Consider the following 13324-nt stretch of genomic DNA (forward strand, 5'->3'; position numbering starts at 1 on the left):
CTTGTGCTGCATAAAGAATTTTGTAGGAGCAACTGAATATCATAATTGCTTTCCATTTTCCATGTCTTGTGTTTCAGAGTAGCAGAGGTCAAGGGTTCCAAAAAAGTTTCAATTAAGTAAAGTTGAACTATGTTGGGAGGAATATGAAATACATTCTCAAATCTTATTGAATGCTATATTACAGCCCTCTGTGGGCTGGAAGCCCTCTGAACAGGACTTGAACCACCTGATCCATGGCTCTGAAAGCTTCTGCAGACAGACACACACGCATGCATGCACACACCTGGTTTTTTATACTGTTTGCAGCACCCCGGGCCAGATGAAGACCTGCGGGTACGTGTGGTTTGTAGCATTGCAGACCTGTTTGTGATGCCACAAAGTGCACACGCTGCATGTTAAACTGTGCATGGCACTGGAAGAAAAAAATGGAAGAAAAAAGCAGTGCAAAGCATGCCGAAGTGGCAAGCACTGGGACACAGTGTACCTCGAAATGGGAGACCAGGCAGCCCTGGGCTGGCTGCTTCCTTGTCTCAAGGTACATTGCACCCCAGCCAGCTTCTCCGCAGCTACTGAGGTGCAGGGCACCTCAGCACGGCGACCCCATGTACCTCAGTGTGGCATGCAGAGACAGAGGAGCCCAGGCTGCCTGCTCCTCCGTCTTGAGGTGCCCTGTGCCCTAGCCTGCCAGGAAGCAGCTGGCTGGGGCACAAGGTGCCTCAGTGCGGGGCCCTGGTCTGCCTCCTCCCATCTCCATGTGCTGCTCCTCTGCTGACTGGGGCATAGGGTGCTTCAGCACAAGGGCTGCCTGCCAGCTAAATTGCTCATTGAGGCACTCTCGGCCCCATCCAGCCCCCCTGCCCCCCGCAGCACATGGAGCAGTGGGACATTATGTGTATGAGCAGAGGCATGCACTGCAGCACAAAGTAGCGGCACAAATTTGTGCAGCTACTATTTGTGCCATTGCAAATGCTTGGCCCTGCTTGTATGGACACGGCGCTGGAGTCCAGTGAGATCCTTTTAAGGGTGCTATGGGCACTGTGCAATTTTGGCACTGTGCGCTGCTGTGCAATATTGGCACTGTTTGATGTGTTAACATCTACATGTGATTCACTAGACAAACCCAGGGATTTCAAATAGGAATCCACAGTGTCAAAAACCATCCTGACCTTCTGTGGCCTTTCTGAGAGTTTTGCAACAGAAGAATTGCTCTATTATTTTTTTCATAGTGAAAAAATGAATGAAAGCTAAGAGCTGGCATTTTCTGAGAGGTGCTTGATTGTAACGAGAGGTGCATTTGGTCTTAAAAGGTTGAGAACCACTGGTTTATCCAGTGGAGCTGGGTATGAGCTTTTGCTATTGTCCACATATTTGTCAACCCTTTTCCTCAGTTAATGTTACCCAAAATGTCAAGCCTTTCTAACTGTGAAAGTTAAACATGGTTAAACACGGAGCTGCATTAGGAGTAGCACGTGCCCTTTACTGTTAGATGCATGGGAACCAATGTCTACTCTCAAATGGGCGAATCAAGGCTTCACTGTTTGAATCAGATGTACATAATTTTGATTCTTAGGTGTTGAACATTCATCTGTCCTGACTAACGTGAGTTATAAACCATTGGTGCGTTATCCCTTGGGAGGAAAGCATCAGGCAATGATAAATTTACATGAAGATCATGCATAGCTATGCAAAGCTCCTCTCTTCATGAAATTCCCTTTTCTTAACAGGAAAGCAGCAGCATCTCCATGTAGCCCCTGACACAAGCTCGCTTATCTCGTGATACCCTTTCTTCCTGAGTCATGTTTCAAGGCGGGGAGAAACCCTTTCTTCTTCTTTTAGGTTTGGAAGTTATCACAAAAGTCCTGAGAATTTCCATTTACCACTGAGGCATGTGGTTATGCCGTTGCAGTGCTATCCAGACCCGTTAAGTGGGTGTAGCAAGTAGTGTCACTAAATTACTCAAAGAGCTCCCTCTACAAAAATGATGTTCAAATATCAAGAGAGATTTGGAGATATCTTTTAAATTCCCATGTTACTATTTATTGCAACCCCAAAAAAACCCACGTGTTTTTCCTCTGTGGTTCTTATACTTGATCTATCCCAATGGTCTTATTGACCGCTATATTTGAATCTTGCCCACAAATCTCTGGGGTGTGTGTGTTGCAATAGTCCATCCAATTATCATATGGTATGGTGGTACCCCTTAAATGAATGTAGCAAATTTCCCCTTGGTGTCGAAGGAAAGAGTCAGTCGCCTAATGCAGTCTGCAGCTGCCAAGTGTTGAAATCCCCCCCTCGTTAAAGTCTGTTCATTTAACCCAAAAATATAAAATATCCTGCCCAAAGACTGCAACTAAATTATGGATAAAAGGCGAAATGATGCCATTCTAATCCAAGCAGCCAGCCAATGAGAGCAGCTTTAACTTCCTAGGTCTCCTGCACTCCCACTGGCTCAGGAAAACACAACTCACATTATGAAGATCAAACCCATAGCCTGAACACACTCATTAAAATGCCTTTCCTGATGCCTCTCATTCCCTTCTATGTCCTGTGCTGTTGTTCCAGTGTTCCTCGTTCTCGTCTTGCTAGGGTGTATGTTAAATTAAAAGGGGTGGATATTTTATTTACTTGGGGACCATTCATCCATTGAGAGCCCTCAGTCGTCATTTTGGGTCTGAGCCATTTTTTAACTTGCTTGCTTAGGCATTCAGTCAAAAGTAGCCCTGAGCTGCCACCAGAAGGGTGGCATTCGCCTGAGCATGCCTTGCTGCCATTCAGGAGCCCCCTCCTGGAGATTTCACTGCCCAGGAGGGGCTGAATCCTTCAGTCCAACAGGAGGATTTAGTCAATGCAAGACTCCTATTTTTGCAGCCTTAAGACAGGCATCTGTGCATGTTTGCGAGACTAGCCGTGAATGGCACATTCGGTTAGCATTCATGTTTCCTTTGATTAGACTTTTCTTCCAATGGGCAGCATCTCTTTGCATCCCAAAATCATGAGCTCGATTAACACACCTACATCTACTGTATCATTGCCAGGGATCCTAGTTTCTGATTTTAAAAAATTCCCCAAATCCAAAAAAATTTGGATTAAATAAAAGGGACCCAAAATCCACAAGGGACGGCTACATCTCTGTGTCCCACATTATTGTTGTTTTGAACCCTGCATAGTCACTCAAAGGCTAAGCACAGACAGTCAAAAAGCCTGAGGCTGAATCGATTCAGTCTTTGCAGGTTAGTCTAAATTGCAGAGATTAAACTGAGAAATAACTGGGCACGCATTTAAAATGAAACACCACTAATACATAAATATATATTACATTATATAAATATATTTATAGAATATATATTTATAAATATATATTAGTGGTGTTTCATTTTAATCACAGAAAAAATGTGGATTTGGGCTTCTATATCTTAGTTGTGTTTCATTTCAATCACAGAAAAATGTGGATTTTGGGGTTACTTTTTTAAATCTGAAAATTGAGAAAACCAGGATCCCTGTTCATCGCTTCTGGGGAAAATTAAGTAAATGAATCTTGTTCCTTATGCTGCCTCTGCACTGTAGTTTTGTCACTTGTACGTACATGTGTGTAAAATGCACCCAAATAACGCGATCATCTATCACTTCTGAAGCAGCTTGTTGTTAATATTTTCAGCTGGGTATCTTTCTGAATTGCAAACACTTAGGGAGCGGCTTTGGGCAAGGGTCATTTTGGCACAGAAGAGGAGCTTTTTATCCCAGGTTGTGACTGACGTAAGACAAAAGTGCAAAAACTCCCTTTGTTCTTGAGCACAAAGTGTGTATTTATTGTTTGTTCAGGGCAAAGCAAAAGGCCCAGCAAAGTCCAACTGGAGATCTTTAATAAATGTGGCAGTCTCCAAGCTGTCTCTCCCACAGAGTAATCCTAATGACAGAATCATCACACATAATTTAACAGACTGTGACACAGGAATCTCTGCTCTGGAGAGACCGTGGAGAGGGATACTCTGTTATTACTCGGCAAAGCCGGCCACCATAGAGAAGCAGAGCTCACATGGTGGACATCTGCGCTTTGACACGGTTCCATATTTCCAGGAATTCGGGCTTGGACTGAAATGGACAATGACATCAAGGGAGAACAGCCATCAGTTCGTGATGGAGAAATATTGAGGTATAAAGCTCAAGGGAAAGTCTTTTCTTAGTCAGCAGCTCATTTAGACTCACACTCTGTGAGCAATTGTTATGTTTGCTTGGTTTTTAATTGAGTTGCTGCCATTTTGTGCGAGTTGCATAGAATTGTTGGGAGTCCAAAATTATTTTAAATAGCTACCAGATTAGGAATTTGTCAGAGCGATGGCATTTGAGGGTTATGGATTCCTATAAGCAAGCTGGGATTTACCTTGCATCAACTCAAGACGGGGTGGTTATCGATGGGGTTGCTGCCAATTCAGCCCACTTGGTCCATCATTTTGAATGACAAGTGTGGATGTGGATGAACACAGATTAATGGCAGAATGCTGTCTGAATGAGGTGAGCATTTCAGAGGGCTTATTCTCAGCTCTGCCACAGATAGCATGTGTAACTTTGGACACTTCAGTTTCCTCTACTGTGCCGCAGTATCTAACGGAGATAATTATATTTATCGCAGGGCGGGGGATAGAGGTGTTGCGAGGCATAATTACTTATTTTTGCAACATAAGAGAATTCAGTGCAAGTGTAGGGGAAAAAAGAAGTAGGAATTCTTTGGACTTTTTGGTGGGGAGGGGTTTTTTTGCTACTACAAGTCAAAATTTACCCCCACCACTTAATACAAATGCAAAAATGCATTCGTGCTTTAAATGTCAGACACTCCAGAGACTCCTGTAGGTCTGAGCGATACCCACAGTTGTGTCTGATACCAAGTCAGTCGTCAAACAGAACCTCAGTGATCCATGAGAGTGTCAGGACTGATAACTGGGATTCAAACTGACAATGCCAGAATAACATTTCTATAATGGACCCTGAAACCCTCTAATAATAAAATCATTGTTCATTCTCTGATTTGGTTGCCAAGAACATGGCAAGGTCTAAAATAGCAATCCCTGTTGGCCGTGTACTCCCTACTCCCTTTATCAAGTCAGATGTCCAAAATCAAGTGCCTGTGTACTCTGCTGACAAATGCAAAGGGATTAAGAAGAATGATGGTTTTAACAAGGCTGGCTCAGGGTTTTGTAAAATGCATCTTGGAGCCTGGGCTCCAAATAACCGATGAAATTCACCCCGTGCGGTGCAAGAGAGGCGGTTTCTGGATCAGAAGCTAATGATGCTGTTTTGGGGTGGTTGTCCTGCCGCCCTTCAAGAAGACAATACAAGCCTATTTGACTCCGAGGAGGCTGTAAAACCAACAATGATTTTGGTGAAACTAGTGAGCAAATAGCAAGATGCGTTTTACCACTAGAAAAAAAAAACCCAACTGATTTCTGGTCTGCGTGAGAGCCACTCAGGCCAATTAGCATGAAATTTAATTTGCATTAATCAGCACAAGGTCAGCAAGAAATTAACTTGAGGTGTGGATTTTACATATAACAGTGTATGAGGGGAAGAGCAGGAAAGCTGTTTCTTCCAAGGTGCTGACAAGCAGAGACTAGTTAAGGATACTCAGTGAATTGCAAGATCAGGCTCCAAAAGCAGGTACAGTCAATTGGGTGGAGCTTGGAAATGTTTAAAAAACAACAAATCGACTTCTTCAGGCTTCTTATTTGACGTTTTGAGGTATTTTAACAGAATCCTTATCATTTCCTTGCTAAGACCTGAGATCAGGGCAGTGTTCTCCCTACAACAGATGGTGATATTGCTAACACCTGAGGGCTTTTTTGTCCAGCTGAACATACATGCTGTCTCCAGCAATGTGGAGGCCCCAGAAGGCCGTGTATGATGTCTATGCACTGCGCCAAGTGATTCAGGGCGTAGGTGAACAGTTAGAAAGCACAGTGCTCTCTCTTGCTCCTCAGTAATATCGGGCAGACCACTAACGAGGGTGAGGGGTGGGGCGGGGCGGGGGGTCATGTAAGTGACTCGTTTTCACTTATACGTGCTCCTTTTTTGGATCCAGTTTTCTCCCTCTACACAGGCTCATGGAAATGTCTCTGGAGCAATGCACCTTTTAAAGCTCTAGATGAATGGTATCTAAGAACATAGCCATTGTGGAAAATGGGAAGAAGAGACGTATTCTGCTGGTCAGGGGTACAGACTGCGTTGGTGTCAGGGAATGCGTTTCTTCACGTCCCTAGCTATCATGGTCATCAGAGCTGTTGGCCATAGGGAAGTGCTTCAGCCTCCACAGTCATTTTCTGTGGTGTCCTTGCTAGAAAGTAGCCCGTCCTTTTCCTCAAGACCCTTGGGAGTGAACAAAAGAGACTTTATGTCATAAGAATAGGCCATGTCGTCATTGTTGTTATTACTATTCCTAAGTATGTAGAAAGATGGAGAACCTTGAGCACTATATTACAGGGCCATGTTCCAGAAAGAATAATGTTGAAATCTTTGTGGCTGCTGAGCTTGCTGTGCCTAACAACATCATCACGTGGCTCTGCAGCTCTGGGTGATAGCTAATGATTTGAGGCAGGTGTATATAGGCATAGCCTTTGAGTCTTATGTTGTAATTGTCATTTTGGTATATTTTTTAAGTGTTTTTTTTTTAATTATGTCAGCTAATAATTGCACTTTTGAACTTGAGCTCTTCTTGTACAACACCTGCACCCTGATAGTTGAAGGAACAATTACTCCTTTATACCTGAATTTGTCCAAGTTATTCAAAAATCACTGGCACTTCTATTTTACGGCATCCAATTCAAGACCCCTTAAAGGAGCATGATTTTTCAAAACATTCAGGGCATCTAGTCTCTGAAATTCAGGCCCCTTTCAAGTGCATTCAAACTCACTTAGCTGTTCTTGAACATCATGGGAAAAACTTATCAAGTATATGACAGGAGGAGAAAGGTAAAAGGAAAATGTATTGCACAGTAAATCTACTTGAAAATTTATATGCCAGGCACTTTTTACTTAATCAATTCTAATAGTTTTTTTAAGCATCCTGAGGATATAAAACATTAGGTGCAGCATTTAAAGAATTACAGAAGTGAATAGATTTTTATAGCATTCAGTAGCAATAGAATTAATTAGTCAAGGATGAAAGCTACTGAAACAAGTGTTTATAGTAACTTGATTATGAAATTATATAATTTATCATGTAGTTCTTAATCAGTTTTTGGGTAATGATAACTGCAGCAATTGATCCATTTCCTTTTATTTCTCTCTTTTTCAGTGAGTGTATAAAATACAGTATATTGTGTCAAATGTTTTCATCTTCCTCCTTCAAATGTCTTATATCATGGAATTATAGCAATGAATGAATCAAGCTTCCAGAGCTAATTACCCAGATTTTGTTTTCAAGTCAGTTAAAGTTTACTTTTGTTTTGCTTCTCTGTAAGACTTTGTGCCAGATAGCCTTGTGTGCTAAGGCAGATGGAGGAATGTGATGATCCAATAGGTCTTTCCCCCATGGGGCACCATGCTCCTGAAGGTTCCCGTCTCTTCGATGAAATGTAGAACTGAGGTCTGCCAATCATGTGCGACTGTTAAAAGTTCCCAGAGCACTTCTTGCAAGAATGGAAGTGTTAACTCTGGTATCTTGGCCAAATCTCTAACATGGGTAATTAAGTTCCCCTGGCGGTTTCATTTGGACACTTCCTGTCCAGAATGCTTTGTGTTAAAAATCCACATTTATCTCTAATGTTGCCTACATTTGACTGATGTGTGAATGATCCCTGTGCACATAGTGCGTTGAAATCATTCTAAGTTACAGGCACACATATATATACCTGTTTTGTTCTAAACAGATAAGCAGCCATGACAATCTCATACTGCCTATTTGCATACCCTTACCATTGAATAGATACATGGATGCGCAGTAGACTGATCATGAGACATTATATGGTCTTTAGGGTATCACAGTTTCAGAGCCAGAAGGGATAACACAAGTTTAAAAAGAAATAACTGTTTCATATGCATTATGATCTATTCATAACACAGGTGGTCTAGATTTCTGTTTTAAGGAACAGACTGTAAATGGCCATTCTCATCCTTTTCAGATCTAGTTCTCTCTTACCCCCTCCTCCTCCTCACTCTCTTTTAGCTACTTAAATCAGCTTTTTTCTACTTTTCTTGGCTGCTGGCTGGATAGTCTTAAGACACGGCAGACCCTTCCAAATAAATTATTTACTTCGCAGGGTTGGCATGTCTTCAATCACAACCTGGCCAATTATTATGTGCTTTCAGTCAAGAATTTCCTTTAAAACGTGCTGGTTTCTTTGTTTGAACTGTTGGAGGTGCATCGACTGCAACTTCTCCTTTCCTGGTGTAAAAGGAGCCCTGAAGAACATGCTAGAAGAAAAGAGGTTTTTAGTTTCTTCTAATGCCTCTGTCCTCCAGCTGCTGAGATGCGATGAGTCACCTCTCTCCATTACTGTCCATCTCTTCTCACAGAAAGAGAAGGCTGGCAGTGAGACAGTGACATAAGCTATGGTAGGAAACCTAAACCTTTACTCCTTGGAATTTACAGTTCTTTCCATAGTACTTTACTAGTACTATTTAATCTTTGCAACATTGCACGTGAGGCTCATAGATACAGCATAAGGCTAGACAAGACCTCTGGAATCATCCAGTGTAACCTGCATTTTGCACAGAGTGAAATATTATTATCCTCATTTTTCAGATAGCAAAACTAGACAAAGATGCTAAAAGTATTTCCAAAGGAGACCAGAAATTATTGGCAAGTCTTGAATTGAAATATTGTAGTCCCCTGTTTTCTGCTTATGCTTTATGATTATGGTTTGCTTCATTTTTATTACAAGGGTTCGAGCACTTATGACATGACAAATGCCAAAACTGCACACATTCAGCATATGCCATACAGGTATTGTTACATTTACTATCTCTACTGAAAATAATGGGGAAATATAAACTAGATTTCCTTGTTGGCCATTTCTCTACTACTGTAATGCAAGTAAACAGAACAAGGGAAGGGAGCAAAGGGATAGAGGTCATACCACAGGCTAGTGGTGCAGCCAGGAATAAGATCCTGATCCCATGGTTTCCAGCCCATTATCGTATCGTTTGGACCATATCGACCCAAAGCAAAACATTATGGCCATGTCCAGACGAGCATCTGCAGCACCACGTACTGCATGTTCAGTTGTCCTCTGTGCTGCTACCTTGCACCCAAAAACAAGTGGAGTGGCCTACACCGCAGCAGCATGCATGGCCCCAAGCCAGAGCCTGGCTGGCCAGAGCCACACTCTGCTGCTGGCCAGGCTCCACATGGCAGGAGCAATGCCGTGCAGCCCCAGGAGGCTCCCAGGACCACAAGTAAGGCTGCTGGGGCCAGCCTCCCCTACGCCACCCAGGGTGAATTGCTGCACACCAGAACACACATGGCACAGGCATTCCCTGGGGAAACTAGTGCCAGTACAAGGTGCACTGCTGCTAGTTATCCCCTGGGAACCAAACATCCATGCATGTCTGGACACAGCCTACGTTTCCAATTCCAGTAAAGTAACTCAAAAAATCCCATTGGCTTCAATGCTAGCAGGAACTGATCCTTGTGCTGTGCAATTTATTGACATAAAACTTCATGATGTATGAATGGCTCCCCTCAGTGGGAGACTCTGAAGGAAGCAGCTAAGTGTTCTTGGTTACTCAGAACCTGAGTAATCCATCTGTTTCTCCAGAGAGATGGTGCAAGAGACAGCTACATCTCTGTCCCGGATTACTATTGCCTTGAACCCTGCATAGTCACTCAAAGACTAAGCATAGACCATCAAAAAGCCTGAGGCTGAATCAATTCAGTCTTTGCAAGTTAGTCTAAATTGCAGCAATTAAACTGAGAAACAACTGTACAGACATTCACTTTTGATTCAAGAAATGCAGCCACATACCTGCAGTGACTCAGGCCAGAAGCCAGGGGTCTCTAGAGCACACCTCTCTAGCTATAGCCAGCATGGGCTGTGTGCGCTTCCTCTTCTTGCTGCCCCTGAGGTCTCTGGGATTCGCATCCAGATTCGCAGCAGCAGACCTCTGCAGGCTTGCACATCACTTCCTTTTCCTGCTTCCAGCTGCCTCTGGAATTTGTAGTCCACAGTCGCAGCCAGCAGTAAATTTTTACAAGACAGCTCTATATGCAGGGGAAGGGAAGTTTAACTCCCTCCCCCCACCCCACCCCCTGGCCCCAGCCCCCAGCCCGTAGCTGGGTTTTTTTTGGGGTGGGGGGCAGTCCCTGCCTCCCCCAAAACTGTCCTCTGCTGAAACAGAAAGCACAGCCCAGGCCAGGGCTGGAAATCATGCTGGGATGCTAGGGGATGCTGTGATTTAACTTGAACCAGGAAGGGGTCTGGTACAGAAGTTTCATAAACTGGTTTGACCCAAATCAGTTAAGCTTGATACTATATTCAGCCAGGTTTATCTTGGTTTATGTGCACTGAACTTCTGTTCTGTTACAGGTTTAAACCAATTTCTGATTACTTAAACTGGTTTATGTGTTACTTCTCTCCCTAGTCAAAATGTTTCTGGATAAAATAGGAGTTGTTCTTGCTCATAGTTTCATAGTCAGTAGGGTCGGAAGGGACCTGAGCAGATCATCAAGTCCGACCCCCTGCCATGGCAGGAAAGAGTACTGGGGTCAAACGACTTCCTTTGGCTCAGGGGTAAGTGATCATGCTAGATGGTGACAGTGACTGCCCTGGTCACTGTCCTCATGCAACATATGAATGTTGTCAGGTTCCCATTACTATAGTACATGAGCATCTCTTGGACTTCAAAGCATTGCCCTCGTATCGTGCCATCAAATAGAGGTGCTCTTCTCCTGGAGCTGAGGCACAGAGAGAATGACTCGCATAGGAAGTTTGTAGTATATCAGGGAAGTGGATTCAAGGATCCAAAATCCTAGGCCTGATGTCTTAACCATTTGTCCCCTTTTCTCTCTCTGTAATTAAATGCAGATTGTTGCCCTCCCTATTCTATTGTGCACATAGAAGGGCACACGCCCAATATGTTGCTGATGTTTTGACAATTTATTTTAGCAATCAGAATGGTTAAAGATAATCCAAGGGGAAATTAGAGAATATAGGGCAGATCCTCAGATGGTATAAATTGTCATTGCTTCATTGACTTTATACTGGTCGCCACAAATGTCTTTGCAGGTAATTAACATTGCCACGGCCCTAGGTATAGTTGCAGCACAGCATAATTAGGATGGAGAATACTTAGAGAATGCTTAGGAGGACTGTGATTATGTTGAATTCTAGCCAAAGCAGTTGTAAAGCTTTTAATGGCTGCCCTCATATATAATTGTGTATAATGATCTACAGTATGTATGTAGAACTTACAAATCTGTGATTGATTTTTAGTGTGAAGTGTTGAATTTACTGTAAGCTCTCCAGCTGGACTTCCATCCTGAAGGAAACCAGATAGCCCTGTGCATCTGTTTTAATCTTCCCCCTAAGTCATATTATTTTAAAATCACTCCTGTTTAGTACATGCTACAATTGAAAAGTAATAGTCATCACATATTCCCGCTCATCCTCGGCAGCTGTGATCCCACTGCAGATGTTGTTCTGTCAGATATTTCATTTTGTTGGGTAGAAAAAACAAGGTTGGGTGGTTTTGGTCTGTTTAATGTTAACACTTAGTGTGGGTTCTTTGCTTTGCCTGGTTTACACTGTCCTGACGGATGAATGCCACCATATCCTTAGACTTCGTTTCCCATCATTGTTACCATCCCTTCCAGTTAAAAGACTGGACCAAGGATTTCTGACTTCATTGAGTTACCCACCACAGCCTGCTATGATTCCATAACCAAAGGTTTCTATACATGCCTTTTTACTCGGTCCTGAAAGGAAACCAATGTACTTTGAATCAGCAGTGACTGAGGATAATGGATCTCCCCATACTCCTGGACAATTGGAGCTCTTGAGCAGCTAGCACTTGACAGTTCCCAGTAAGCTATGCATTTTCAACACACCCGGAGTTTGCATTCCTCCAGATGCCAAGCTCTTGAGTGTGAGCCTGGTTGGATCAGTGGCAAAAAATAATCTGGAAATAGCAGCGGCACATCAGTGCATAATCCAGAACAGTCATCTTGGGGGAAGAAGGGAGAAACCTAGAGTGTCAGTCATCAAGCCAGAAATGGCTCTGAGAGATGTAATATTTGGAGCTGGAGGTACAGGATTTTCTTCCCCACAACTGGAAGCAACGTCAGTGCCTTTTGATGCACTGCATTTCAACACGGATTTCTGAACATCTCTACTTCCACCGTGTAAACTTGTTCATTTCTATTGCGATAGTATGCAAAAGCTTCAGGCCAGCTTCAGAAAAGCAGTAGATCGGTACCATGAGGTACACTGTGCAGGCATAACACAAGACATTCCCTGCCAGAAAGAGCTTATGTTCCTAGCACAAACCTAAGGACAAATGTTTACGCACCTCCCTGTTGTATTATGTTCTGTGTTAGCTCCTGGCGAGAACGCCCCCTCACATACGACTGCTCCCCAGAGAGCTTCCTCGTTTGTCTGCTGCCCAACAAAGAGAGCGCATCGAATACTGTAGAGCAGTGGTGCTCAAACTAGTCGAGGGACCACCCCTGGTCTGCGAGCTCCATTCAGGTGGTCCGCAAAAACGGTTGAAAATATCTATACTGTAATGTAAGACTACTGGTATTAAAATATGAGTTGTGCGTTTTGATTTGTGGAACAAAGAAAAAAGTTTACAAAGTGGTCTGCCGAGACCCTTGGCAATTTTCATATGGTCCGCGGGGAAAAAAAAAGTTTGAGAACCACTGCTGTAGAAGAAGTCTCCAACTCTTGGATAACGGTCTGCTGCAAGCAGTGATGCTGGGAGGATCAATTCATAGTCAGGTTCTAGTAAAGAGCCTCTGCCAACAACCAAATCCAAACACGCCCAGATCTTGGGAATCCTGATTTTGAGACACGAATATGTCCTTAGCTTAATGTGTCAGGCATCCATGGTGCCCTTTCAATAAGTCTGTGTTTGAGGTGTGATTCTTATTTAACCTGAGGCCTCTATACACATTCTCAGTTTAAAATATTGGCGCAATCAGCCAGCACTTTAAAGATGCACTTACACTGTCAGGTGTATAAATAGGCTTCAGGGTAGATGAGCATCAAGATCTTGGTATTAGGTTATTTACTGGGCCAAAAAGAATGTATTTTACATAAGACTTAAAAAATTAGATTGAATGTTGTGACTATTCAGTAATACCAGAAATGAAACCCAGTCATGAATGTAGGTGGCA

At 43.1% G+C, this 13324-nt stretch overlaps 1 protein-coding gene across 2 annotated transcripts in view; it reads left to right on the forward strand.

Annotated features, from left to right (window-relative positions):
* CELF2 (CUGBP Elav-like family member 2) overlaps positions 1–13324 on the forward strand; it is a 773712-nt gene that overhangs the window by 432908 nt on the left and 327480 nt on the right. The window lies entirely within an intron of this gene.

The sequence above is a fragment of the Alligator mississippiensis genome, chromosome 4, assembly GCF_030867095.1.
Source record: "Alligator mississippiensis isolate rAllMis1 chromosome 4, rAllMis1, whole genome shotgun sequence".
Classification (NCBI taxonomy): Eukaryota; Metazoa; Chordata; order Crocodylia; family Alligatoridae; genus Alligator; species Alligator mississippiensis.